Genomic DNA, 27,026 nt, shown 5'->3' on the forward strand with positions numbered 1-27,026 from the left:
TCCCCCTGTTCCTGGATTGGAAGAATCAATATTGGGAAATTGGCAATCTTACCAAAATCAATCTACACTTTTAATGCAATCCCTATCAAAATTCCAAAATCATTCTTCATGTAAATAGAAAAAACAATCCAAAAATTCATTTGGAATCACAAAAAACCTTGAATATCTAAAATAATACTGAGCAACAAAAATAAGGCTGGTGGTATCACCATACCTGATTTTAGCCTATACTACAGAGCCATAGTAACAAAAACAGCATGGTACCGGCACAAAAACAGACATGTAGAACAGAATAGAGGACTCAGATGTAAACCCAAGTAGCTATAGTCACCTGATATTCGATAAAAATGCCCAAAATACTCATTGGGGAAAAGACAGCCTCTTCAGCAAATGGTGTTGGGAAAACTGGATATATATCTGCAGAGGATGAAAATAGATTCTTCTCTCTCTCCATGCACAAGAATTAAGTCCAAATGGATTAAAGACCTTAATATCAGACCTGAAACTCTGAAACTGCTAGAAGAAAAATAGGGGAAACCCTTCAACATATTGGTGTTGGCAGAGACTTTCTGAATGCAACCCCAATTGCTCAGGCAATAAAACCACAGATTAATCACTGGGACCTCAGAAATTACAAAGATTTTGCTCTGCAAAGGACACAGTGAAAAAAACAGAGATAACCTACAGAATGGGAAAAAATCTTCGCTAGCTATATATCTGATAGAGGATTATTACCTAGGATATACAAAGAACTCAAAAAGTTAAATAATAAGATATCAAACAAGCCAATCAAAAACTGGGCTATGGAGCTAAATAGAGCATTTTCAAAGGACGAAATATGAATGGCATCTAAGCATCTAAAAAACTGTTCTACGTCACTAGCCATCAGGAAAATGCAGATTAAAACTACATTGAGATTCCATCCTACTCCTGTCAGATTGGCCACCATCATGAAAACAAATGAGCATAAATGTTGGCAGGGATATGGAAAAAGAGGAACCCTTCTACACTGCTGGTGGGAATGCAATCTTGTCCAGCCATTGTGGAAAACAGTGTGGAGGTTCCTAAAACAGCTAAAGATTGATCTACCATATGACCCAGCTATAGCACTCCTAGGCATATATCCAAAGGACTCATCTCATTTCCTTAGAAGTACATTCTCAGCCATGTTTATTGCTGCTCAATTTATAATATCTGGGAAATGGAACCAGCCTAGATGTCTCTCAGCTGATGAGTGGATAATGAAGTTGTGGCACATTTATACAATGGAGTTCTACTCAGTGGTAAAGAAAAACTAAGTTATGAAATTTGCAGAAAAATGGATGAACCTGGAAAGGATTATAGTAAGTGAGGTAACCCAAGCCCAGAAAGACAAATGCCGCATGTTCTCTCTCATATGTGGATCCTAGCTACAGATGATTGGGCTTCTGCGTGAGAATGAAAATACTTACTAGCAGAGGCCAGTAAGTTAAAAAGGAGACATAAAGGGTAGAGAAAGGAAGGGAGGAGGGTACTTAATATGTTGAAATTGTATATATGTAAGTACAATGATTGTGATGGGGAGGTAATATGATGGAGAATGGAATTTCAAAGGGGAAAGTGGGGGGGGGAATTACCATGAAATTTTTTTTATAATCATGGAAAATGCTAATAAAAATTTTAAGAAAAAAAGACAACTGGTGTTGCCAGGCATGGTGACCTATGCCTGTAATCCCAGCACTCAGGAGGCAGAGATAGGAGGATCACTATGAGTTCAAGGCCACCCTGAGACTACAGTGAATTCCAGATCAGCCTGAGACCCTACCTCAGACAAACAAGAAACAAAAAACAACAACAAAAATAAGACAAATGATGTTGTCTTGTCCTGAGGTCAAGGTGGCCTGGTACTCCATAAAAGCACCATCCAGTGTTTGGTCTTGCCCTTATCTGGAGCTCACTCTGCCCAAGGTCTGCTTTTGTAAATTGTGCTTGCTTGCTCTTGTAAAAGGTAATGGAGAGTGGATGCCTGAAGAGTGAGGGGTAGGTCATTATAAAGAATGTAGTTTTTTCCCTTAAAAAATCCATTGTAAAAGTAGGATAGGGCTGCTCTCCTCCTTGCTGTGAGAGGACAGACACTGGCCAGCTTAATAAAGGGTCTCCTTTCTAATTTTTATATAGGTCGTCTTCTGTTCATTTATAATCTGGGACTCACTACATTCATGAGGCCCCAGCAAGACATTATATTCTTCTCACTAAACTAACCTGTGAATCTGGTCTCATAGAGTCTTGATTTGGGGGGACTGTACTCAGAATGTGGGATGGAGACCCTAAGTGGCAACCACTGAGAGGCATGCCTCAGCCCCAGGGACATTCTTCAGACACTAGTAGAAATGAGTGGTACTCAGAGGACATCAACACTGTGAGTGGAGAGTTACCTGGTCTGGAAACCTCCAGGGGTAAGGGGAGGATCCAGTGAAAGGTTAGATGCAGCACTACTTCCTGAATCCCAGGCAGTGATGAGATGTAGCTCCACCCCTGGTCTGTCTGTTTCATGTCTGTGTGACTACTTGTCCTTGTCTTTCTGCTTAGTGTTTATTTTTTACTTTTGTGCTTAACATTTTTGGATCCTTCTAGGAAACCAGCTGCAGAATCTGAAAACTCCACCATGGGACAGACAAGCTTCACATGTAGCACATCTAGCACATTACAATGTGTCCTTAATAACTTTTCCTTCATCCAACAGTGGTATCTGACTTAGGTGCTACATGAGATGCCTTTTCTTTGAGGAAGTTCTGTGAATTATACTGGCCATCCTTTGATGTGGGATGGCCATCAGAGGGAAACTTCAACCTCTGAACTGTAGAATGGGTAATCCTTGGGTGATGTGAACACCCTGACCACTCCAGGGAAAATTTGAAATTGAAAATTGGAATTGAGAGTAGTCAAATTTTGGTTTGGAAAAATCCTCAACATGAGCTGTGAAATTATACTCAAAGTAGTTTTGAGGTCTGATTAGGTCTCCAGTGTTGTAAATATAATAGGAATTTAAAATGGGAATGCATAGCTTCTGAATGAATGAAAGAATGTATGAGAGGGTGGTGGTTGTTTGGAGTCTGTATTAAAACCACACTTAATGAGTGTGGCTGTATGAGTAATGTATGTGGCTCACAGCCCTAAAGCTGCAGAGTGATTTCTGTTCTGAACAGTGACATTTCATTGTGGGGGATGTCCTCCAACAAGCCTACTGTCCTAGACTGCATGGCCAAATTTTACTGTTTAGTATCCCCCAGAAGGAACACTAAATGTAATAAGATTATAACCAGGGAAAAATGCATGATTCTACTACTCTTAAAGAGTTGTAAAATGACAGGATTAGAATTCTGCTATGTAGCCCTGAGGGAAGTCCAATATTTTCCCTGGAATTTAGGAAGAAAAAAAGGGGAGATTATGCTGTTCCACTGTGTTCCCAAGGGGCAAGAAGTAAATAAGGAACAGTTAAGTTCTGGGCCAGTCCCAGGCAGATGCACCTGCAATGTGTCTTTTAGTGCTTTCTCTTGAAGTGCTTGATCTAAAGATGGTCAGGTGGCCCTGGGAGTAAGAAGGGGAGCCTGACATACAAGTCTCATCTTTGGACAGAGAGACAAGACACAGATCTCTCTGGGGTTTTGCTGCCCCAGGAGAATCCCTGATGGCTCTTCTTTCTTAGCTTACCTGCCTTGCAGAGCCAGGGGGCTGCAGGCATAGAGAATCTCAGAATCCTGGCCTCAGCATGATGATGGGAGAGTCTCAATTTGCTGCGAAAAGATGGAAACTTCTTATAAGAAATGTGTAACTGTTAATTTATCTTTCTCTGCTTCTATTGGTACTACAAACAGACAACAGCTTTAAGATTTATGTTTAAATTTAAAAGCACTCAATACTGTTTGTCAGAAAATTTCAAAAAATTCTAATAATGTTCAAATCTGCTTTCATATTTTTTAAAAAATGTTTTTCAGAAAAGTAATAAGAAAATAAGTTCTAAATTCAAGAAATGATTATATGTATATATATATATATATATATATATATATATATATATATATATATATATATATTCTGAGTTGGTCACTTGATTCAGGTGTCCCCATAAACTTAGGTGTTCAGAATGCTAGGTTTCTAGATGATTTTGGAGCTGATTTTCAAGAGGAATGTGGAAAGATTTGAAACCTTGGCCTAAGAAACACATTGAAGTGCTATGAGTTCAGCTTTATGGACTATTCTGGTCAGAGTTGGAAGACTTGAATGCAGTCAACACCATGGACTGTGAGGTTTGCCTTGAAAAGGTGAGAAAGAGCTTTGCCTGGACTGGGCTAGAAGCAGTTTCTGTGAAAGGCTTGCTGTTATGCCTGTGTCCTGAGAACATGTATAGGGTTGTATTGTGTAGAAATGGACTGGTATGTGCGGAGGGATATGGCAAAGAAAAGATGAAATCTTTGGGATGAAATTTCTGCCCATTCAGTAGCAATTGTATGAGAGATTACATCCATTTAGATTGAGCCAGTTGACCTGCATTGGGATAACAGAAAGAATGCAGTCTTTTAAAGGGGCTTGAATGCTGAAGGAGTGTCCTGTTCTTCAAAATCTGCTTTATTCCCCCTGGGTTAACAAATTGGCACTCCACCTGGTATTGTGGAGTATAAGAAATGCAGAAAAGAGAGGTCATTGAGTTTGCAACATGGTCTTGTGTTTTGGAAATGGCCATGGGCAGTGTGTAGTAGGTTTCCTGGATTGCCTGCATGGAAACACAATGGAGCCATGAGCATGGACAATGGGTTGCAGTGGAGACCCAGTGGAGATGCCTGCTAAGGAGAACTGGCAGTCTCAGATGAAGTTTTCCAGGGCTGGGAGTAGTCTAGATAGAGGAACAGAATAGGAATTCCAGAGGTTTTTTTTTTTTTTTTTTTTAAACTGGTTACAATTATCAGACTTGGAGTCTTATCACAGGCTAGAGGTGTTGGGCTTGGAGCTACAGTTTGATGTTTGCCTTGTTTAAATCTTGTGTTGTTTGAATATTTTTTTTCTATGCCCAATGTCTTTTGCAATGTGAGTGTTAATTCTGTGTCATTATGGGTTGAAGGGGCTGGGGATTTTTGGTATTATAGCTCAATTAAAAGATCTTGGACTATGGGGATGTTGGAACATCATTGGAATTGATAAAAATCATGGATACTTTTAAAGTTGGACTGAATGTATTGCATTTTACATCATGCATGGCTTATTCAGGCTAGTGGCAGAAGTTGGTGGTTTGATTCAGGTGTCCCCCATAAAGTTAGGTGTTCTGAATGCTAGGTTCCCAGCTGATGAAGATTTGAGAATTAATGTCTCTTGGAGGCAGTGCATTGCTGGGGGTAAGTTTATGAGTATTAAAGCCAGTTTCCCCTTACCAGTGTTTGGCATACTCTCCTGCTGCTGTGGTCCATCTATTGTTGGCCAGAGGGTGATGTCCAACCTCTCCTCATACCATCTTTCCCCCTACCATCATGAAACTTCCCCTTGAGTCTGTAAGCCAAAATAAACCTTTATTCCTAGAAGCTGATTTTGGTTAGGTGATTTCTGCCAGAAATTTGAACCTGATTGCAACACTGGGTAAATAATATAAGTCAAGTATGGTCTACTCTTTTATAAAAAGGTTATTTCAAAAAGCCTTTTGAGGTCTGGAGGGAAGGCTTAGCAGTTAAGGCATTTGCCTACAAAGCCAAAGGACCCAGGTTCAATTCCCCAATACCCACATAATCAAGATGCACAAGGGGGTGCATGCATCTGGAGTTCATTTGCAGTGGCTAGAGGCCCTGAAACACCCCTTCTCTCTCCTCTCCCTCTGCCAAATATATAAAATATGTAAATATATGTGTGTGTGTGTGTGTGTGTGTGTGTGTGTTTTAAAGCCTTTTAAGGAAAAAGAAAAAAGAAATTTAAATGGTCATATTAAAAGTCTTATGGCATGGTGGTGCACACCTTTAATCCCAGCACTCAGGAGGCAGAGGTAGGAGGATCACCATGAGTTTGAAGCCACCTTGAGGCTACATAGCGAATTCCAGGTCAGCCTGGACTAGAGTGACACCCTACCTCAAAAACAAACAAGCAAACAAAAAAAAGTCTTATGGTAAGGATATGTTTTTCTTGGTAGTTATGAGATGAACTGACTAAGGAAGATACACTTTAAATGTTGGATATTAAATGTTTGATGAAAAAGATTATTACAGAGTGGTTACATAGATCATAAGGTAAAAGTATGTAGATGAAGGTATGAGTAAAGTATGTGGATGAAGGTATGAGTAAGCTTAAATAGCTGGTTAGAGACAAAGTTGATTAACTAAGTTTAACTAAGAACTTGATAATATTACAGACTTCTTGAGATATAAAAGGACAATTAGCCTAGGGTTTACATCAGACTAACAAAGAATGGCCCTGGCTGGTAGCAGGTTGCTTTGGTGTTCAGGTTGTAAACTTAAAACTTTAACTCATAGATGTTAATCTGATCATGATAATGGTTGTGAAACACTGTTAACTAAATATTTTAAAATATATATTTTAATTTATTTATTCATTTGACAGAGAAAGAAAGAGAGAGAGAGAGAAAATGGGCACTGCAGGGCCTCCAGCCACTGCAAACAAACTCCAGATGCATGTGCCCCCATGTGCTTCTGGCTAACATGGGTCTTGAGGAATTGAACCTGGGTCCTTTGGCTTTGTAGGTAGATGCCTTCACTGTAAGCCATTCCTCCAGCCTGCAACTAAATCTTAAGGTTAAAATTGGCTCATTAGAATTTAATTCTCTCATAAGGTTATTATATCTAAAACTCTGCCTCAAAAAAAAAAATAAATCTCATAGAGCAATTACTCTCTTTTTCTTTTTTATGAGACAAATAAACCACATTTGGAGACACCAAACAGCATTTATCTGTCATACACTTGGAAACTATTTACTTCATGGTGAACAGTAAAAGAAAATTCCAAACAAAGTTATGTTGTGATTTAAGATGTAATTCCTCAATCCTTCCAACAATCTTAATACTTTAGATTTAACTTATATCATTACTGAGCAAGTTTACCAAAGTGCCACAGGCAGAATTATAGAGTTGGTAAAGGTTTGAGTAGTTATAGATTGTGTCATGAAGTTTTGTGTATGTTTGGGTTCACTATAGTTCTATAAAATTGATTTTGAAGAGATTGAAAATATTTCTTTCTGGCTCAACAGTTAAAGGAGCTTGCTTGCAAAGCCAAATGCACATAGTGGAGCATGTATTTGGAGATTGTTTGCAGGTGTAAGTAGCCCTGGAATGCCCATTCTCTCTCTTTTCCAGGAGATTTGTCTCCTATTTCATTAGATCATGGCAGTTAAACCCAGTTCCTCTATTCTTTGAGTATGTTAGGTAGAGCTAAATTAATTTCAGAAACTTACTTATAGACTGGGTGGACATCTTATTTAGCTTTTAAAAGTGCTAAATCTCCTTGTAAGGAAAAAATATATATAAGAAAATACTGTATAAAGGTATCCCAATTCTGATGAGCTTTAAAAATTGTAGTTTTTCATATCTTCATATTTAAGCAAAAAGTGATACTATGTAATACAAATTTCTTGTTTATTTTGAGTTCTGTTAGCAGATCTTTTGTTCACAGTTTGCTGTTTGTAGCCTCATGTGCCTTATGTATGTGAACTCTACTTTTTGTTAATATCAGACTTTTCCAGATATCAGGATATTGTAATTTGGTTTATACAAATTCCATGACATTTAGCTATCAATAAGCAAAACTATTCAGTTGAACCAACCAGAACTAATAGACTATAAAAGAAAATGAAAACTTTTAGATCTTATGTTTCATCTGTTTAACATTATTTTTGGCCAGTCAGATCATTGAAAAACCTTGAAAATTATGTAAAGTTTTTCTTACTGTGTTTCTTCCTGTTGAGTAAAGGTAAAGGCTAGGGTAATTGTTATTTACCTTCTTTTTTTTTTTTTTTTTTTTTTTTTGAGGCTGGGGTGGGAGTAATCTCCCTATAGCCCAGACTGACCTGAAACTCACTCTGCAGTCCCAACTCAGAGTGATCCTGCCTCTGCCTCCTAACTTCTGTAATCAAAGACATGCACCACCACACCTGGCTAAAACCCTGTAATTTTAAGATGACACTTCTATTATTCATGCTGGTTTTATTGGGTGGTTAACACCAAGGTGATAAGTCTTACAAAAAAATGACTTAGTCATTGTATAAAAAATGACTTAATCATTGTGATTTTGTTCTTAGAAAAACGGAGGAAGCTCCCCATGTCTTTACGAAGATCCACTGGATACAATGTTAATATAGTTTGTCTAAGCTTTATATATTCTAACAGTCATAAATATTTCTTTATGTTAAGCCACAAAATTGCCAATACTTAAAGAAACTTGTTTAAGAAATTGCTTTGCCAAATGTCTCTAATGTATGTTTAAAGTCAGGCTAGTTCAGCTCAACAATGACCAAGTAATTGAAGTGGTGAGCCAGGGTGACCAAGAAAACAAACTTTCATACAAGCAAATGGGCAGTTCACTTACAAAAGCAGGATGTGACAGTTAGTTTGTACAGTCTATATGATTCAAAACAATTTTTTTTCACTATCTCATGAATTTCTCAAGCTTGTAGATTCTGGATCTATAACTTCATTATACTTAGGATTGATTGCAGACCCTTACATTTTATATGCTCTAATGAAGTTTATCCAACAGAGAATTTCCTCAGTAAAATTAATGGTTCTCGGGACCAAATATGAGGCTATGGTAACCGATGACTCTAAGATTTGACTCAGTTACTAAAACCAGTGGGGAATGAAGCAACCTTTGGTGAACAGACCTAAGGGAAGCCATCTTAGTCCACTCAGCCATCTTCTTAATGATCCATAAGAGTAAAGATTAACACTGAACTGTAACTACAAGCCTGAGGGCATGATTACAGTGAAGACATCTGATGTTAGTCTTGCCCTGAGGTCAAGGTATCCTGGTTCTCCACAAGCGCTTCATCTGGTGTTTTGCCTTGCCCTTATCTGGAGCTCACTCTACCAAAGTTCTGCTTTTGTAAATCGTGCTTGCTTACTCTTGCAAAAAGTAATTGGAGTGGGGTTATGACTGAAGAGTAACAGTTAGGTCATTGTAAAGGAATGTGGTTTTTGCCTTTAAAAACTCACTGTAGAGGAAGGACGGGGCTGCTCTCCTCCTTGCTGTGAGGGGACAGATGCCGGCCAGCTTAACAAAGGCTCTCCTTTAGAATTATTATTTGGGTGGTCTTCTGTTCATTTCTGCTCTAGGACTTGCTACATTTATGAGGCTAGGGAGATGGCTCAGTGTGTAAAGCACTTCATACAAGCATGAATATCTGAGTCCAAATCCCCAACACTCATAAATGTCAGGAATAGTGGTGCTTGCCTGTAATCCTAGTACTTAGGTAGCAGATAGATGGGTTTTTGGGGCAAGCTGGCTTGCTAGTATCAAAAATCAGCCAGGCATGGTGCTGCATGCCTTTAATCCCAGCACTCAAGGGGCAGAGGTAGGAGGATCACAATGAGTTCAAGGCCACCCTGACACTACATAGTTAGTTCCAGGTCAGCCTGGTCCAGAGTTAGACCCTACCTGGAAAAACAAACAAACAAAAAATCAATGTGCTCTGGGTTCAGTGAGAAACTCTGTCTCAATAAATAAGATAGAAAGCAATAGAGGGAAACATCTGACATCAACTTCTGGATTCCACACCCTCATGCACACATGTACATGGGAAGCCACAAACACACATATGAATACAAACACACAGATATGCACATCACACAAATATACACATGCAACAAATGTTTATAAAGAAACAAGACAAGAGCTGGGCATGGTGGTGCATGCCTTTAATCCCAGCACTCGGGAGGCAGAGGTAGGAGGATCGCCATGAGTTCAAGGCCACCCTGAGATGACAGAGTTAATTCCAGATCAGCCTGGACCAGAGTGAGACCCTACCTCAAAAAAAAAAAAAAAAAAAAAAAAAAAAACAAGACGACAAGGCTGGAGAGACAGATGAGTGCTGAAGGTACATGCCTGTGAAGCTTAAGGTCCCAGGTTCAATTCTCCAGGTTCCACATAAGTCAGATGTACATGGTGGCACATGCATATGGAGTTCATTTGCAGTAGCTAGAGGTCCTGGCATGCCCATGTCTCGAATAAATAAATAAATAGAATCTTTTTTTAAAAAAGAAACAAGACATTTTAGCACTAATTAAGGTTATTGTTAGTCACTTCTTGTAACATATAGTGTGACTATGTTTCGTTATTTTTAAATGGTCCTGTGTTTTATAAAAACTGAAAATATTTGTGTATATAGTATCTGTGATTTATTTCAAGTAATTAGTGAAGAAAGAAGTACATACTAGTTAAATTATCCCTGAATGAAATGTTAAAGCTGAGTGATGAAAGTCCATTTACCTGTTTGTCTACTTAATATACATGTGCATTGATAATAGATATATATGCATATGTTATAATATGTTCATAATATAGAATTGCTTTAACATATTTATTTTATACATTTAATTAACTATTACATATTTAAATATAATAATTATCAACAACATATAGTATATAAATTTTAATCAATTTGGATCAATTGAATATCTAAATGAGCAAAATAAAATTTGACTGACAAGTTACTTGTATTAGTCACTTGTCCATAATAATAACAATGCTTCAGATAAGCCAACTGAAAAAAGAAGGAAGATTCATTTTGTTTTACAGTTTGGTACGTTTTAGTCCATGTTCACTTAGCTTACATCTGCGCACCTATGGTGTCACAGTGCATAAGGAACCATGGAGGAGGCCTATTGAGCTAAGAGAAAATATATGAACAAATGAGGGAGGAAAACACCAATGTCTCATAATCCCCTTTGAAGAAACATCCCTATTGACCTAAAACATGCTATTAGCTCCCACTTCTTAAAGGTTTTACCACCTTCAATAGAACCAACCTAAGGACTAAACCTTGAACACCTGGACCTTTGTAGGACATTTAAGATCCAAAGTGTAACATCACTCTATTCCATTTAAAAAAAAAAAATCCATTGTAGTCAGGCATGGTGGTGCATGGCTTTAATCTCGGCACTTGGGAAGCAGAGGTAGGAGGACCACATGAATTTGAGGCCACCCTGAGACTACATAATGAATTCCAGGTCAGCCTGGGCTAGAGGAAGACTGTCCCTCAAAACAAATAAATAAATAAAAGAATCCATTGCAAGTATATTACAGATTAGTATCCATTATAGAATAGCAGAGAATATCTTCCCAACTGGAGAATAGAGAAAGATTTTTCAAAAGGACACATAAAGCACAAATTATAGAGGAAAGGTTGATTGAATTATATGACATTAACATTTTAAGAATCTGTCTTCATCAAAAAAAAAAAAAATTCTAGAAAGAAAATGAAAGGGCAAACCCCCAAAATAAGAGAACATTTTTACTACATATATATTAATCAAAGGGCTCATACATAACATATAAAAAGAGCTACAATATCATTAAGGAAAAAACAGACAATTCTGGGCTGGAGAGATGGCTTAGCAGTTAAGTGCTTGCCTGTGAAGCCTAAGGACCCCGGTTCGAGGCTCGGTTCCCCAGGTCCCACGTTAGCCAGATGCACAAGGGGGCACACGCGTCTGGAGTTCGTTTGCAGAGGCTGGAAGCCCTGGCGCGCCCATTCTCTCTCTCTCCCTCTATCTGTCTTTCTCTCTATGTCTGTTGCTCTCAAATAAATAAATAAAAAATGAACAAAAAAAGTATTTAAAAAAAAAAAGCAGACAATTCAGTAGAAACATTGGCTGGTAAGTTGAATAAACAATTTACAAAAGAGTAATTATGGATATATATATATGTGTGTGTGTGTGTGTGTGTGTGTGTGTGTGTGTGTGTGTGTGTATACATATATATGTACATATATGTGTGTGTGTTTATAGCTATAATGATAACTAAAATCACCTTCATTTATGATCAAAGGAATTCAAATTCAAAGCACATGAATCAACATGCAAATACCTAAAACTAAGAGAAATAATGAGTATTGGCAAGGGTAATGAACCAAGGAAACACTAGTATTCTGCTGATGGGAGTATGAATACATGCAACTACTACTTTGACTGCTTCATTTTCTCCCAAGGTTACAAATATGCATGCTCTAATCTTTGGCAATACCACTACTAGGTTTATACACAACAGGATTGTGTGTGTGTGGCCCCAAGAGATAGATACAACGATGTTTATAATAACATTTATAATATGATAAAACCAAAAGTAATGTTATTAACATTTGGGATAAAAAAAAAAACCCTGTGCTATAGTCATACGATGAAATATCATACTGCATTAAGAATTGATCATAGCTCTCTAGAACAATGTAGAAGTATAACACAAACACATATTAAGCAAAAACAAGCTAAGGACAAAACAATGAATATGATTGCTTCCATTTTCTATGCAGCTCAAAAACAGGAGGAAAAAAAGCTGCACCATTACATTTAAGTATCCATGCCTGGGTAATAAAGGCACTTTTAAATTTATTATTTATTTATTTATTTTTATTAGTTTTGTATTCAGCAAATACAGGCAGTTTGGTACCATTATTAGGCTCATCCGTGACCTACCCCCTCCCCATTGGCCCCTCCTTGTTGAGTTATATGGGTTGTGCATTGTGGAGTTAGCCCACAGTTATTGGTACAATAAAAATGTCTGCATATAATGACCCAACATGAGGATCTGACATTCTGTCCGCCCCCTCTTGTGAAAAATTTCCCTAAGCCATGTTGGGTTCATTTTTGGAAAAATATGGAATGCTTCACGAATTTGGTTGTCATCCTTGCACAGGGGCCATGCTAATCTTCTCTGTATCGTTCCAATTTTAATATATGTGCTGCCGAAGCGGGCACTATTTTTTTTTTTTTATTTCAAGATACTTTATTTTCAAAATGGGTCATAACACTAAGCTTTGGGCCCATTATTCCATTGTACAAACTACAAATGCTTGCTCAGCAGCTCAGGGGCACACTTTAGTAGTTTGAAAAGTGAATAAAAATCCATATAAAACAAATATTCAAATAGTTTCCATAGGAACACAGATAAGTGTGACCCCATTGCCCAGCCTTCCACAGTGCTGCATCTGCGCCAGCCCTACTCGTACAAAGACATTTCAGAACTAGCAGTCATTAAGGTAAGTGGACCCCCCCAAATCCTTTAATTCAAGCTACACTCACATCGGAGCCAGTCTGCTCCTTCAGCACATTTTTTTGGCAATGACATTGACTGCAAGCGTGAAAGCTGATGCAACTAGTATCCGCCCGGCTCTGCTATGATTCTCACACAACAATGGAAAGTACTTATCCAGCGCTGGGTTGATCACACTGGGCATCTCTTCAAATTTAAGCTTCACATCCTTAGATCCAGGAAAACAACCACTAATATCAAGGAGATACATGCTGAAACCAATCTCAGCAACCATGTCGAAGACACAACGGGCATCAGACACTGCTTGAACAAACGTCTCAGGATCCGTACAGCCACTCCCTACATGGAAGCTGACACCAATGACATCAATAATTAGCTCTTTTGCCCGTTCCAAGAGAAGTCTGCTGATTTTGAGTGTGGTACCACATTTAACACTGAGGCGACAGACGGCTTTGGAATCATCAGTGGCAATTCTCAAAACCAACTTTGCCTTTAGGTGCACTCTGGCAACTCAACTTCACTATCAAAAGTCATCATCTGGACTCCACTACTGGCAGCATACTTAATTTGAGACACTTGTTTACAGGGATTTGCATAGATAATCCTCTCTGGAGGTACCCCAAGACTCTGCACCAACTGTATTTCAGTCTTGCTTGCACAGTCGAATCCTGTCCCAATGGCAGGTAGGGTGTTCACTATGGCTCTGCTATCATTATATTTGCATAAAATGGAGTGGCACGAGGAAGAGCTTTTAAATGCCTTCGATGTTTCTTTAGAATGTCTCCAAGGTCCCCAACATAAAAAAAAAAAAAATCCTTATCATCAGAAGAAGAAACTTCATTAATTTTTTAGTCCAGAATGACCTTGGCAGTAAAGCCTTCATCAAGGATGTGGCAGTCAATCTCTTCCTTATTAAAGTTGTTCATAGTTTCTCAATGTGCCTATGGAAACTAAGAAACGGAGTTAAGGAAATTATTTCCAGCTTTTCAAAGGCAATTATCCAGGAATTTCAAACTTTGTGTCCTTGGAGCAGCCGTGGAAATGCTCTCACCAGGCCGGGGCGCCGCGGGCCGGCCCCATGGACATGCCGCCCGCGCTCGCGCTGGAGCCGGAGCGCCGGGCCCGTCAGCCGCCTTGCTCCCGCCTGCCAGAGATGCCAGCTGGCCCGGGGTAGCGCCGAGCTGCTGGCTGAGGGCGACCAGCGGCAGTGGCGGGTGCAAGTAACTGACCAAAGACACTTTTTAAAAAAGCAAGGAAGCAATTAGTATTTATAAAATCAAGAATAATACCAAATTTGGGAGTAGGGAAATCAAAACAAGTCCAAAAGCAATTGCTGCTAACAGTGTTCTATTTTTTGGCTGTGGTTTCAGATGATTTTACTTCAGAATAAGTCCTTGAACTATATATTTCTGTTTTGTGAATTTTGCTGTGTACATGTTATCTTTCATAATGAGAAAAACAAAAATGCTCAAATGGTAATCCCCAGTGGAGGCATTGCAAAAGCAATATTGGGTTTCAGATTTGCATGCCTTTAATCCTAGCATTCCAGAGGCCAGGGTAGGTGGATTCTTGCTACAGTCAGTTCTATGCTGCTGAAATGAACCTCCAAACCAGTCACAGTTTATGGGAGGAAGAAGGGTTTTTTGAAGTTCCATTGATGGTGGAAGCAGCTTTCCTCCTTTCATAGATCAAAGCAGACAGAGAAACCATCAGCAGCCAGCCAGGACCACAAACAAGCACCAAAACCCAGCAAACAGCAGGGACTCAGACAAAACTTGAGCACTCTACATAATTTTAGGCTGGAAACAGATCTGCTCCCAATAATATCTTTGGGCTGAAAACTAGGATCCACCCTAGTGAACACCTCTTCCATCCAGGAACCTGGAAATCCAAGTCCTAATAAAAACACCCGAGTCAGCCAGGAGTGATGGCTGTAATCTGAGCACTCTGGAGGCAGAGGTGGGAGGTAGGATAGCCATGAAGTTCGAGGTCATCCTGAGACTACATAGTGAATTCCAGGTCAGCCTGGGCTAGAGTGAGGCTGTATCTCAAAACACAAAAACAAACAAAAAACACTGAGTCTATTAGGGGACATAACATTCAAACTACCATAATCACTGTGAGTTCAAGACTACATAGTGAATTCCAAGTCAGCCTGGACACTACCTAGAAACACATACACACACACACACACTGTTTTTCTTTGTGTGTGAGAGTAAAATTGCAAAGTCAACCTTTGTAAGCAAAAATCTAAGAAAAAGCTGAGTACAATGACATAGTAAGAGATTACCAGAAGGTGTGTGTGCAACCCTAGATAAGTAGTGGAAAATACAAAAAACCCAGCTGCTTAGCAGCCGTTGTCCCAGTCCTCCCGACACTATGACTGACTGAACGGCTGCTCAGCGGTCCGGACTGAGACCTCCGCGAGACGCATCACTGATCCGAATTCATCTGCCCGACACGCTGTCCGAATGACCGAGACGACTGAGACTCGCCTTGAAAACTGCGAACCGAGAGAAAGTCGGAGCACGGACCCCGCGTCGCCAGGTTGTGACGTCAGAAATCTCACAGACCGAGTCTCGCGTTGAGACTGAGTCCCGCGATATTGCGTCCCAAGTTTCGCGATATCAGGTTGTATACATTTTAGACTCATTAGAAATATTCTTGTGTTAGTAGTGATGAATATAATTTGGAACACACACACACACACACACACATACACACACATGCACACATGCATGCACACAGCAAAAAACACTGGGTTTCTTAGACAGCCAGATTCATGGGAACAGAAAGAAAACTTTAGAACTTTTCCTACAACTAAGACAAATAATTCAAAATCAAGAAAGTCATCCAAAGTCATCTCTTCTTTCCTTCCTTCCTATCCTTCCTTCCTTCCTTCCTTCCTGTCTTTCTTTCTTTCTCTTTTTCTTTTTTTCTTGAGTTAAGTTCTCATTGTAGCCTGGAATTTACTCTGTACTTCCAGGATGGCCTCAAACTCACAATGATCGTTATACCTCTGCCTCCCAAGTGCTGATATTAAAGGCATGTACCACCAACTCCAACCAAAAGTCATTCTTTTAAAAATACTTTACTCACTTATTTGAGAAAGGGAGAGAGAAAGACAGAATGGGCGTGCCAGGGCCTCTAGCCACTGCTAACTCCAGATGTGCCATCTTGTGCATCTGGCTTTATGTGAGTCTGTGGAATCAAACCACAGACCCTAGGCTTTGCAGGCAAATGACCTGACCACTAAACCATCTCTTTAGTCCAGAAGTCATTTTTGTCTCTGTTTTTCTGTGACTTTTTCCTTTTAAGAAATTATTCTGATTTTTTATTACACAAACAGGCTGTGGTTAATTAGCATTTTATATCCTTGTAAGAAATTTCTTTGTAAACAGAATACAAGAATATATTTAAAAGATTATTCACCCTGACTAAGTAGGTTTTAGCCCAGAGATTCAGGGATGGTTCAACATATAAAAATCGACAGAACATTCTACCCAAAATCTACAGACTACACATTCTTCTTGGTAGCACATGGAATCTTCTCTAAAATAGATCATATAAGGAGTCACAAAGCCTGCCTACATAGATTTAGGAAGATTAACATAATTTCCTGCATGATATTAGATCACAATGCTGTATTACTAGAAATTAGCAACAAAAGATGGTCCAGGAATCTCACCAGCTCCTGGAAAGTGAACAACACACTTTTGAACAATAAATGGGTAGTGAATGAAATAAAAAGTGAAATTTCTAGAAATTAATAACAGTGAGAACACATCATACCAAAACTTATGGGACACAATGAAGGCAGTCCTCAGGGGAAAATTCATAGCAGTAAATGCCTTCATAACAGAGACAGAGACATCCCAAATCAATAACCTAACCATCCTCTTAAAGGCACTGGTGAAACAAGAAGAGTGCAAACCAAAAAGCTCCAGACAGAATGAAATCATTAAGATCAGAGCAGAAATTAATGAAATGGAAACTAAAAAAACAATTAAGAAAATTGACAAAACAAAAAGCTGATTCTTTGGAAAAGTAAAAAAGATTGATAATCCCCTGGCCAATTTGATCAAGCAAAAAAAAAAAAAAAATAAGAGACACTTTAAACTGACAAAATTAGAAATGAAAAATGAGAGATCACAATAGCCATAAGTGAAAATGGGAGAATGATCAGTACTTATTTCAAAAACCTCTACTCCACAAAACTGGGTAATAAGGAGGAAATTAATGAGTTAATGGACACATACCAACTACCAAAGTTAAACTTAGAGCAGAATAGTATCCTAAGCAAACCTATAACACCCATCAAAATTGAAAACTTCCACAAAAAGAAGAGTCCATGACCAGATGGCTTCTTAGCTGAATTCTATCAAACCTTCGTAGAACTGAAACCAATTTTTCTTCTCAAATTGTGCCACACAACTGGAGAACAAGGAAAGTTCCCCAAATCCTTCTATGAAGCTATTATCACCCAAATACCAAATCCAGGCAGAGATGCCACAAGAAAAGAAAACTACAGGCCTATTTCCCTGATGAATTTAGATGCAAAGATCCTGAACAAAATCCTCGCAAACTGAATTCAACAACACAACAAATCAAAAGCATTATCCATCTTGATCAACGAGGCTTCATCCCAGGGTCACAGCAGTGGTTCAACGTAGGGAAATCTGTCAATATTAATAAACCACATAAATAAGTTTAAACACAAAAACCACGTGATCAGTTCAATACATGCAGAAAAGGCCTTTGACAAAATACAATTGGAAAAAAAAGGCATGGAGGGTTTATATCTCAACATAATAAAGGCTTTATATAAAGCTCCTAAAGCCCACATAATACTTAATGGGGAGAGATGGAAGGAATTCCCATTGAGATCAGGAACAAGACATGGGTGTCCACCTCTGCTCTTCAACACATACTGGAAGTCCTAGCTCAAGCAATAAGACAGGAGAAAGAAATAAAAGAGATGCAAATTGGAAATGAAGAAGTTAAGTTAGCCCTATTCACAGACTACATGATTCTATTCCTAAGAGACATGAGAACCTCCATCTCAAAACTCTTAAAGGTGATTAACTCCTTCAGCAAAGTAGCAGGATACATAATCAATGCACAAAAATCAGTAGCCTTTCTATATGAAAAAGACAAAGATACAGAGAAAGAAATAAGCTATATTGTCCCATTTTCAATAGCAATAACAAAAAAATACCTTGGAATAACATTAACCAAAGATATGAAAGACCTATACAATGAAAACACTCAAGAAAAATATTGAGGACTTTAGAAAATGGAAACAACACCCATGCTCCTGGAGAGGCAGAATTAACATTGTGAAAGTGGCAATCTTACCAAAAGCAATATACAGATTTAATGCAATACCAATAAAAATCCCAATGTTTTTCTTCTCAGAGATAGAAAAAATGATCTCAAAATTCATATGGAATGGCAGAAGGCCTCGAATATCCAAGCATATCTTCAGCAAAAGAAACACCTCTGGAGGCATCACCATACCTGATCTAAAGCTATGTTTCATAGCCATAGTAATAAAAATAACGTAGTACTGCCATAAAAACAGGATTACATACCAGTGGAACAAAATTGAGGATTTGGACTTTGGATCAAGTAAGTTCAGCTACTTGATATTTGACAAAACCCCTAATAATGAAGGCTGGAAAAAATACAGCATCTTCAACAAATGGTGCTGGACACACTGGATACCCATATGCAGGTAAAAGAAACTTGATCCACCCATCTCACCATGCATCAAAATCAAGCTCATGTGGATCAAAGACCTCAGTATAAGACCAGAAACTCTGCTACTACTGGAAGAAAAAACTAGGAGGAACTTTCCATGATATAGGAATGGGAAAAGACTTCCTGAACAAAACCCAGTAGCACAGGATCTTAAACAATCATTCAACTCTTGGGATCTTATGAAGCTGAAAAGTTTTTTTTCACAGACAAACATACAATAAGCAGAGCCAGTAGATTATCCACAGAAAGGGTAAAATTTTTTTCCTTCTATACAACTGACAGAAGCCTAATTTTGGGAATCTACAAAGAACTCAAACACCTAAACAACAAAATATCAAACAACCCACTCAGAAAATGGGGCAGAGAACTGAAGAGGGACAAACTAAATGGTTGAATCTTCATCAGGTCCTTAGAGGGAAGACCTGAATCATTGAGCCCTTGAGAGGGTTTGTGTGATAGTTAAGGTGTTGTCAACTTGATCTGTTAGTAATCCACAGACTGCTTCTAGGAAGGATCAACTAAAGGAGGAGGTCTTTCCTCCAGGGTGAGCCCTTCCCCCAGAGTGGGTGGCCCCACTCAGAGGGGGACTTGATATAAGGAAGCTCTGGGTAGAAGAGTTTCCCTTTTCCTTCCTTTCTTCCACTTGGCTGCCGGAGCTGCTCCCTACCTTCTAGCGTGGATTGAAGACCAGTACGGACTAAAGACCAACATCAACTGAAGACCCAGGCTTTCTGGCACCATCTGCAGTGCTGGGTAGGGACTGCTGAGGCATCTGGCCACGTGGACTGAGCAGCTACCAGGTTCGGTGATTCTCCGGCCTGCAACTACTATTGGACTACTGTAAGCTAATCCACTAAATTCCCTTTTTAAAATACTTCATTCTTACAATTCTGTTCCTCTAGATAACCCTGACTAATACAGTATGATAAATACTAACCTTAATCTTCTCCTGCTTCCCTCTCTGTCTCTGTCTGTCTGTCTCCCTCTCTCTCTCTCTCTCTCTCTCTTTCTTTCTCTCCTCTTCCCTCTTTCTCTTTTATATTACCTATCTTTTTCCTCCTTCTTTCCCCTTGGTGTTGGCCCATAACTCCCAGTACCAGTATGCACTTAACATCCACAGTGCACTTTTAATCAGAGACACCTACAAGAATTCCCAAAAGAAGACAGATTTCTTTCAGAATACTTGATTACCCACCAAAAGTTATGATAAGACCCTTCTGCTCAAGACAGCATCTGCTAAGCTGAAGACAGCATTTGCTGTTGGTATAAAACATGAGTGACCTGGCTGGAATTTGGAAGGGAACCAGTACCCAGACAGTTAGCTTGTCTAGTGTCAGAAGGTGCTACATGAGCGACTGGGAGAAAATGACCAACATCTGTCCAAGTAACTCGTAGCCTAAGCTACTCAGCAACAAACAACCTGATATGATGCTCACACAAGTACAACAATGGCACACAGCCATGATGTATAACCAATTGCTCTTGATTTGGTTAATGGATCCACTCAGTGTAACAGAACCCATAGCTGGTTCTGGGAAACAAGTCAGAACCATGTCTAAAAAAATGAGCCCACTTCCCATTATCAAGTTTCCACCAATCGTGGGCTACCAGGGGGCCTACATCTATTAAATTATCTCTAAAATAATGGTTATCCCATTTGTCTGGTACTGACTTCACTCTCCATTGTAGAATTTGCTTCTCTTTTTCAGATGGATACAGTACCTTAGGAGAGAATTCACACATTGCACCTCACCAGGGCCTCAGAGGAAACCATATAGTAATTGGGGAAATGAGCAAGAGTGTTGCTTTCTTGGTGAACCTGGTACCAGCACAAGGGTGAAGGAGATAGACACAGAGAACACTCAACTTCTACCAAACCAGATATCCAGAGACATAGAGATTCCCAAGACCTTATCATTGAAGTAGGCCTAAAACAAACCCCACATGGCTGAGGGAAATTCATGGAAGAGGGTGTGGAAAGAATGTTAGAGCCACATGTTGGGACATTATACACAGAGACATTGCCTCGTACCCATAACTGATGGCTAACCCCACAATGCATGACCCACATTCCCCAAGGAAGAGGTTCTCTTCAGAGAGGGGAGGGCAGGGAGGAGGTTAATGATGGTCCCAATATGGCTGTATACACACTGTGTACATAACTAATAAAAAATTCATGTGAAACTACAGGAGATCTCAGATATCCAAAACTATCTACAGCAAAAGAAACATGTCATGGGCTGAAGACATGGCTTAATAGTTAAGAAACACTTCAGGAGGTATCACCATTCCTGAATTCAACTTATACTATAAAGCTATAGTAATAAGTACAGCATGGTGCTGGCTTAAAAAACAGACATAAGAGATCAATGAAACAGAATAGAAGATCCAGGTCTTAGTTCAAGCAACTACAGATGCATGATCTTTGGATAAGGAGCCAACAATGCACACAGGAGAAAAGACAGAATTTTCAACAAATGGTTATAAAGAAATTGGATAACCATTTGTAGGAAAATAAAAGTAAACCCACTCCTCTCACTATGCACAAAAACCAATTTCAAATGGATAATGGACCTCACTATAAGACATGAAACCCTAAAACCATTGGAGGAAAAATAGGGAGAATGCTCCAAGATATAGGCATGGAGAAAAACTTCCTGAATAGGACCCCAGTAGTGCAAGAAATCTAACAAGCACTCAGCCAGTGGGATCGCATGAAGTTTCTGTACAGATAAGTATACCATAAATGGAGCCAACAGACTACCCATAGCATGACAGAGAATCTTTGCCAGCTATACCTCTGACAGAGGTCTAATATCTAAATCTACAAAGAACTTAAAAAAACCTTAGCAATAAAAAAAATTGAACAAGCTTTTAATTCCAGCACTCAGGTGGCAGAGATAGGAGGATCACTGTGATTTTGAGGCCAGCCTGGGACTACAGAATGAGTCCTAGGTCAACTTGGTGTAGAGTAAGGCCCTACCTCAAAACTAAACCTAAAAAAAAAAAACAAAAAAAAAAAAAAAACAAAAAAACAATGCACTAAAAAAAGGAAATACAAATGGCCAATACTCATTTAAAAAAATAATCACCATCTCCCTAGCCATTAGGGAAATGCAGCTTAAAACAACCTTTAAACTCCATCTTACTCTAGTCAAGATGGCAGTCATCAAAAGATAATAAATGGTGATGAAACTGTGGTAAAGAGGAACCCTTACTCACTGCTGATGAGATACAAATTTGTATAACCACTATGGAAATCATGATGGGGACCCCTGAAAAAGATGAAAATTGATTTACCATCTGACCCAGCTATTCCACACTTCACTATCTGCTGTAAAGACTCCACTCTCTACTTCAGAGATGCTTGCTTAACCATGTCTATCACTTCTCTCTTAACAGCAGATAGGAATTGGAATCAAACCAGATGCCCATCAACTGATGCATGGATAATGAAGATGCAGTACATTTACACAATGCAATTCTTCTCTGTAGTAAAGAAAAATAATAATAATGAAATTCACAAGAAAGTGGATGGTTTGGGAAAATATCATCCTAAGCAAGGTCACAAAGACTAAGAAAGAAAACAATGAATTTTTTCTCTCATATTTGACTCCTAAATGTAACCATCCAGAGAATTGTAAAAAGGGTAAGAATTAGGACTTTGGGTGTTTAACTAGAATGAGACCAGGAAAAAGAGGCCAGACAAACCACTAGAGGGAAAGAATATTTGCATGGGATGGTGGGTGGTGTCAGAGAAAGGGAGTGTGGTGTGCAGAACCAAATGCTAAAGAAGTCAGCACAATAAGTAGGGACATATCTCCTGGAAACCAGTATGAAACATAGAACCCCCTATTATGGGAGATGGGTAGACCAGACTATAATGCCCAGTAGATGATGGAGAAAGTTTATGCCTTAAACCATAGGCTCTGGCTTATGGATCTCAGGGTCAGATCTTGGGTTAGCCCCCACAACAAGCAGTTGGCAAGGATGATTCATATGATTCCCCAAAACCATGCAGGTCTTTGTCAAGTACTTGCTTACCAGACAGAGCTATAAGGTAAGACTCAATTACTGAAGACACCACAAGCTGCCATTTCAGAGCATGGAGAGATAACGTGGGAACTAAGAGGAAAAGGCAGTCCTCATCTGGCAAACTCCTATGGAACTGGAAAGTTCTATGGGAGTGACTATAAGACAATGGTTACCAACAGCATGAATAAGCAGGAGATCCTGCAAGCCATGCAATCTGCCAGCTAAACAAGAACTGCAATAGTGGCACAAAGCCTGTGTGGGTGATTGGACATCAGGCCCACTCAGTAGGAAAAAAAAAAATTCATAACTGGTACTGGAAACCAAGTCAGCACCTTATGGTCAGGAAAATCACACTACCTGGAAATAAGCATCTTGTATTCCCTGTATAAGTTGGGTGAGTAGCCACATCAAAATGTCCATCAAGGGCTGGAGTGATGACTTCATGATTAAGGTATTTGCATGAAAAGCCAAAGAACCCAGGGTAAACTCCCCAGGACCCACATAAACCTGATGCACAAGGTGGATCATGTATCTGTAGTTTGTTTGCAGCAGCTAGAGGCCCTAGCACATCCATTCTCTCTCTATCTGCTCCTCTCTCTCTCATAAATAAATAAAAATAAAAATATTATTTATAAAAGGTCTGTCATGCTCCTAGGCATACTCCCTTTGATTAAAGCTGTTCTCAACTTTCGGTGTGAATCTATTTTATCTTAAAGGTGACAGAGAATACTGGGGAGACTCAAGATACATCAATAAAAGACAGCAAAATGCTTACAATGAGATGTGCAATTTCTACCAAATTTACAAGGGTCCAGGAGAGATTGCAGAGGAAGCAGTGTCACAAATATTGCTCCCAAAACTAGCCCAACATCCACATCCAGGAAAACAGCAACAAACACTGTGGTGAACCAAAACACATCATAACAGAAATACAGAGGCTTCAGAGAAGTCAATACCAACTGACAACACACTTGCCAAGGCTCAGAGACTGTTGCCAAAGAGGGGGCAGGAAGATTGTAAGAGTCACAAATGGGTAGAAACATTCTGAGGTATAGCTCTCTACCCTCCCCCCAAACAGAGGCCTTAATTACCCCATAGTGAGCACCAAAGACTATACTAAGAAAGGCCCTCAGGGAAATGGGAAGCATGGGAGGAAACATACTACAACCTATGTTTAAAAAAATTAAAAATTTAAAAACTGGACTAGCACAGCGACTTTGGCCAAGATGGAGACTGCGTAGCTGCCCTGCAAATCCTTGGAAAAGAAAGGCAAGACATTAAGGGTTTTCTGGGACTTCTTACCAGTGGGAGGGCACGGGGGGGGGGGGGGGCGGGGAACAGTGATTTGTGGATCCCCTCGCGGGCGGGTAGACCACCCCTAACACCAAATAGCACTGCCCCACATCACCCCTCTGTGCCCGCAACCCACCACTGGGGACCTGCGATCCACCATCGCGGTCCAGCGCCCTGCCACCACCACATCTGCTACCGCACACTGATTGCATGCACAGATCGATCCCTGTGTGTGGAAGCTTAAACCACTCTGCACACTTGCCCACACTACTGCTCAGCGAGCCCAGTCCCACAGCAACTGCCACACAAGCCCAGAGGGTCTCTCTCGCTTGTGCCAGCTCAGGTGCCCTCTCCTACATGTCTACCTGTCTGCTGCGCCCGCCATCCTATATTCTCCTGTGGCGGGGGAGCACAGACTGTTTCCGGGTCCCAGGGTCCCAGACACAGTATGGACTGCTTCAGCGCTTTGTACCTCAGTCACCCTCCAAGCTCAAATGCAGTCAGTTTGGCGCATTACCACTTCAGAATTCAGGCACCTTTGGAGCCCCTGTCAGGCAGTAGATAGAAGGCTTTGGCAAGGGGGAGCCAAAGCCCAGGCTGCCTGACAACTGCCCCAGGCTGCCTCAGATTCCCATTGTGCTAGAGCCCAGGCTTATCCACCCACCTACCTGTCCATACACTGTCATGGGCAGAACACAGCACAAAAGAAATAACATGAAAAATCAAATGCAAGAAACCCCAGTTAGACCACCCAGTCCTACAATGAATGCATCTAACCAAAACATAGAAGAGTTATTAGGATCAGAATATCAACTTAAAGTTATGAGCAATACAACCCTGACCAACCTACTGATGGAACTTGCAGGAAAGCAACAGAGGACCAATAATCGTGTGGATGCTACCATCACTAAGCTAGAATAATTTGATAAGAGATGAAAATGAGTTCAAAGAGAGTTAAGAGTTTTGAGGGAGAGTGAAAAAAAAAGAAGACCTTAAAAATCAGCTGGCCATACTAAATAAAGATATAAAGAAATGCTGGGATGAATTCCAAGAATCATCAAGAAAATCAGAAAATGATGTGAAAAGGGAGCTTGACAGAGCAATGGAAATGATACATAGAAAAGTAGTAGAAAAAGCAAACTTAATTGAACAAGCCCAAAACTCTCTAGAGGCCCTCAAGAACAGAGTCAGTGAAGTGGAGGATAGAAACATTGATCTGGAAGAAAAGATGGAAGAATCAGTTTGAGAGTTCAAACACTTTAGTAAGTTCAAAAGTTCCTGTGAACAGAACATAAGGGAATTGTGGGATATACTTAAACATCCTAATATCAGAATCACTGGAGTACCAGAAGGAGAAGAATTTCAGACCAAAGGCATGGAGAACTTATTTAACAAAATAATTGAAGAAAACATCCCCAGTCTCTTAAAAGAAAGGCCCATCAAGATACAAGAATACAACAGAACTCCAAACAGACTGGACCAAAGGAGAAACTCTCCAAGACATATTATCATTAAGACTCTAAACACTGACACCAAAGAGAAAATCCTAAAAAAAGCTAGTGAAAAACAGCACACCACTTTCAAAGGTAGCCCCATCAGAATTACATCAGACTTCTCAATGGAAACCCTGAAAGCTAGAAGGGCCTGGAGTGAAACTCTCCAAAGTCTAAGAACCTATGAATTCCAACCCAAACTACTCTACCCAGCAAAAGTATCCCTCATAAGAGATGGTGAAAGAAAAACTTTCCATGACAAAACTCAGCTTTACAATTATATGAACACAAAACCAAACCTACAGAGAGCCTATCATGAAATTCTCCACAAAGAAGAAACAAATAACCAAACTGAAATGCCTACACAAAGCAGATCACAACAACCAAACCCAGAGTAGGCACAAAAAAATTCAAAGCCCATGAAAACAACAACACATATCTACCACCACAATATGGCAGAGATCAAATCAAATCTCACAGTCATTAATTTAAATATTAATGGCTTTAATTCACCCATCAAGAGACACAAGCTAACAGGTTGGATCAAAAAATTAGACCCCTCAATCTGTTGCCTTCAAGAAACCCACCTCACCACAGACACCTCCTCAGGGTAAAGGGGTAAAAGACAATATTCCAAGCAAATGGGAATAAGAAACAAGCAGGTGTATCTATATTAATATCAGATAAAATAGACTTCAAACCAAATATAATCAAAAAAGACAAAGAAGGCTATTTCCTACTCATCAAGGGAACGATCCTTCCAGAGGATATTACAATCATAAATTCATATACACCAAACACAGGGGCACCACAGTTCATAAAACAAAACCTACTTGACAATTAAACAGAAATAACCACCAACACCATCATAGCTGGGGACTTCAATACACCATTATCAGTAATAGACAGATCATCCAAACAGAAACTCAACAGGGAAGTAAAAGAGCTCAACAAAACCATAGAGTACTTAGTCATAATGGACATGTACAGAACTTTCTACCCCAAATCCACAGACTACACATTTTTCTCAGAAGCCCATGGAACATTCTCTAAAATAGACCATATACTGGGTCACAAAGGCTGCCTCCACATATTTAGGAAAATTGACGTAATTCCTTGTATGATATCAGATCACAATGCTATATTGCTAGAAATCAACAACAAAAGACCCACCAAGAATCCCAACAGCACCTGGAAACTGAACAGCACACT

The 27,026-nt window shown here is 39.6% G+C and overlaps 1 non-coding gene and 1 pseudogene across 1 annotated transcript; both read right to left on the bottom strand.

Annotated features, from left to right (window-relative positions):
- Positions 1-12,828: 12,828 nt before the first annotated feature.
- On the bottom strand, positions 12,829-12,935 carry LOC123461805. The gene has a single exon (XR_006637870.1). It is a non-coding gene; the product is annotated as a U6 spliceosomal RNA (small nuclear RNA).
- A 309-nt stretch (positions 12,936-13,244) lies between these two features.
- Positions 13,245-14,156, bottom strand: LOC105944158 (annotated as a pseudogene).
- Between the last annotated feature and the right edge of the window lie 12,870 nt (positions 14,157-27,026).

This window comes from Jaculus jaculus, chromosome 6 (assembly GCF_020740685.1).
Source record: "Jaculus jaculus isolate mJacJac1 chromosome 6, mJacJac1.mat.Y.cur, whole genome shotgun sequence".
Classification (NCBI taxonomy): Eukaryota; Metazoa; Chordata; class Mammalia; order Rodentia; family Dipodidae; genus Jaculus; species Jaculus jaculus.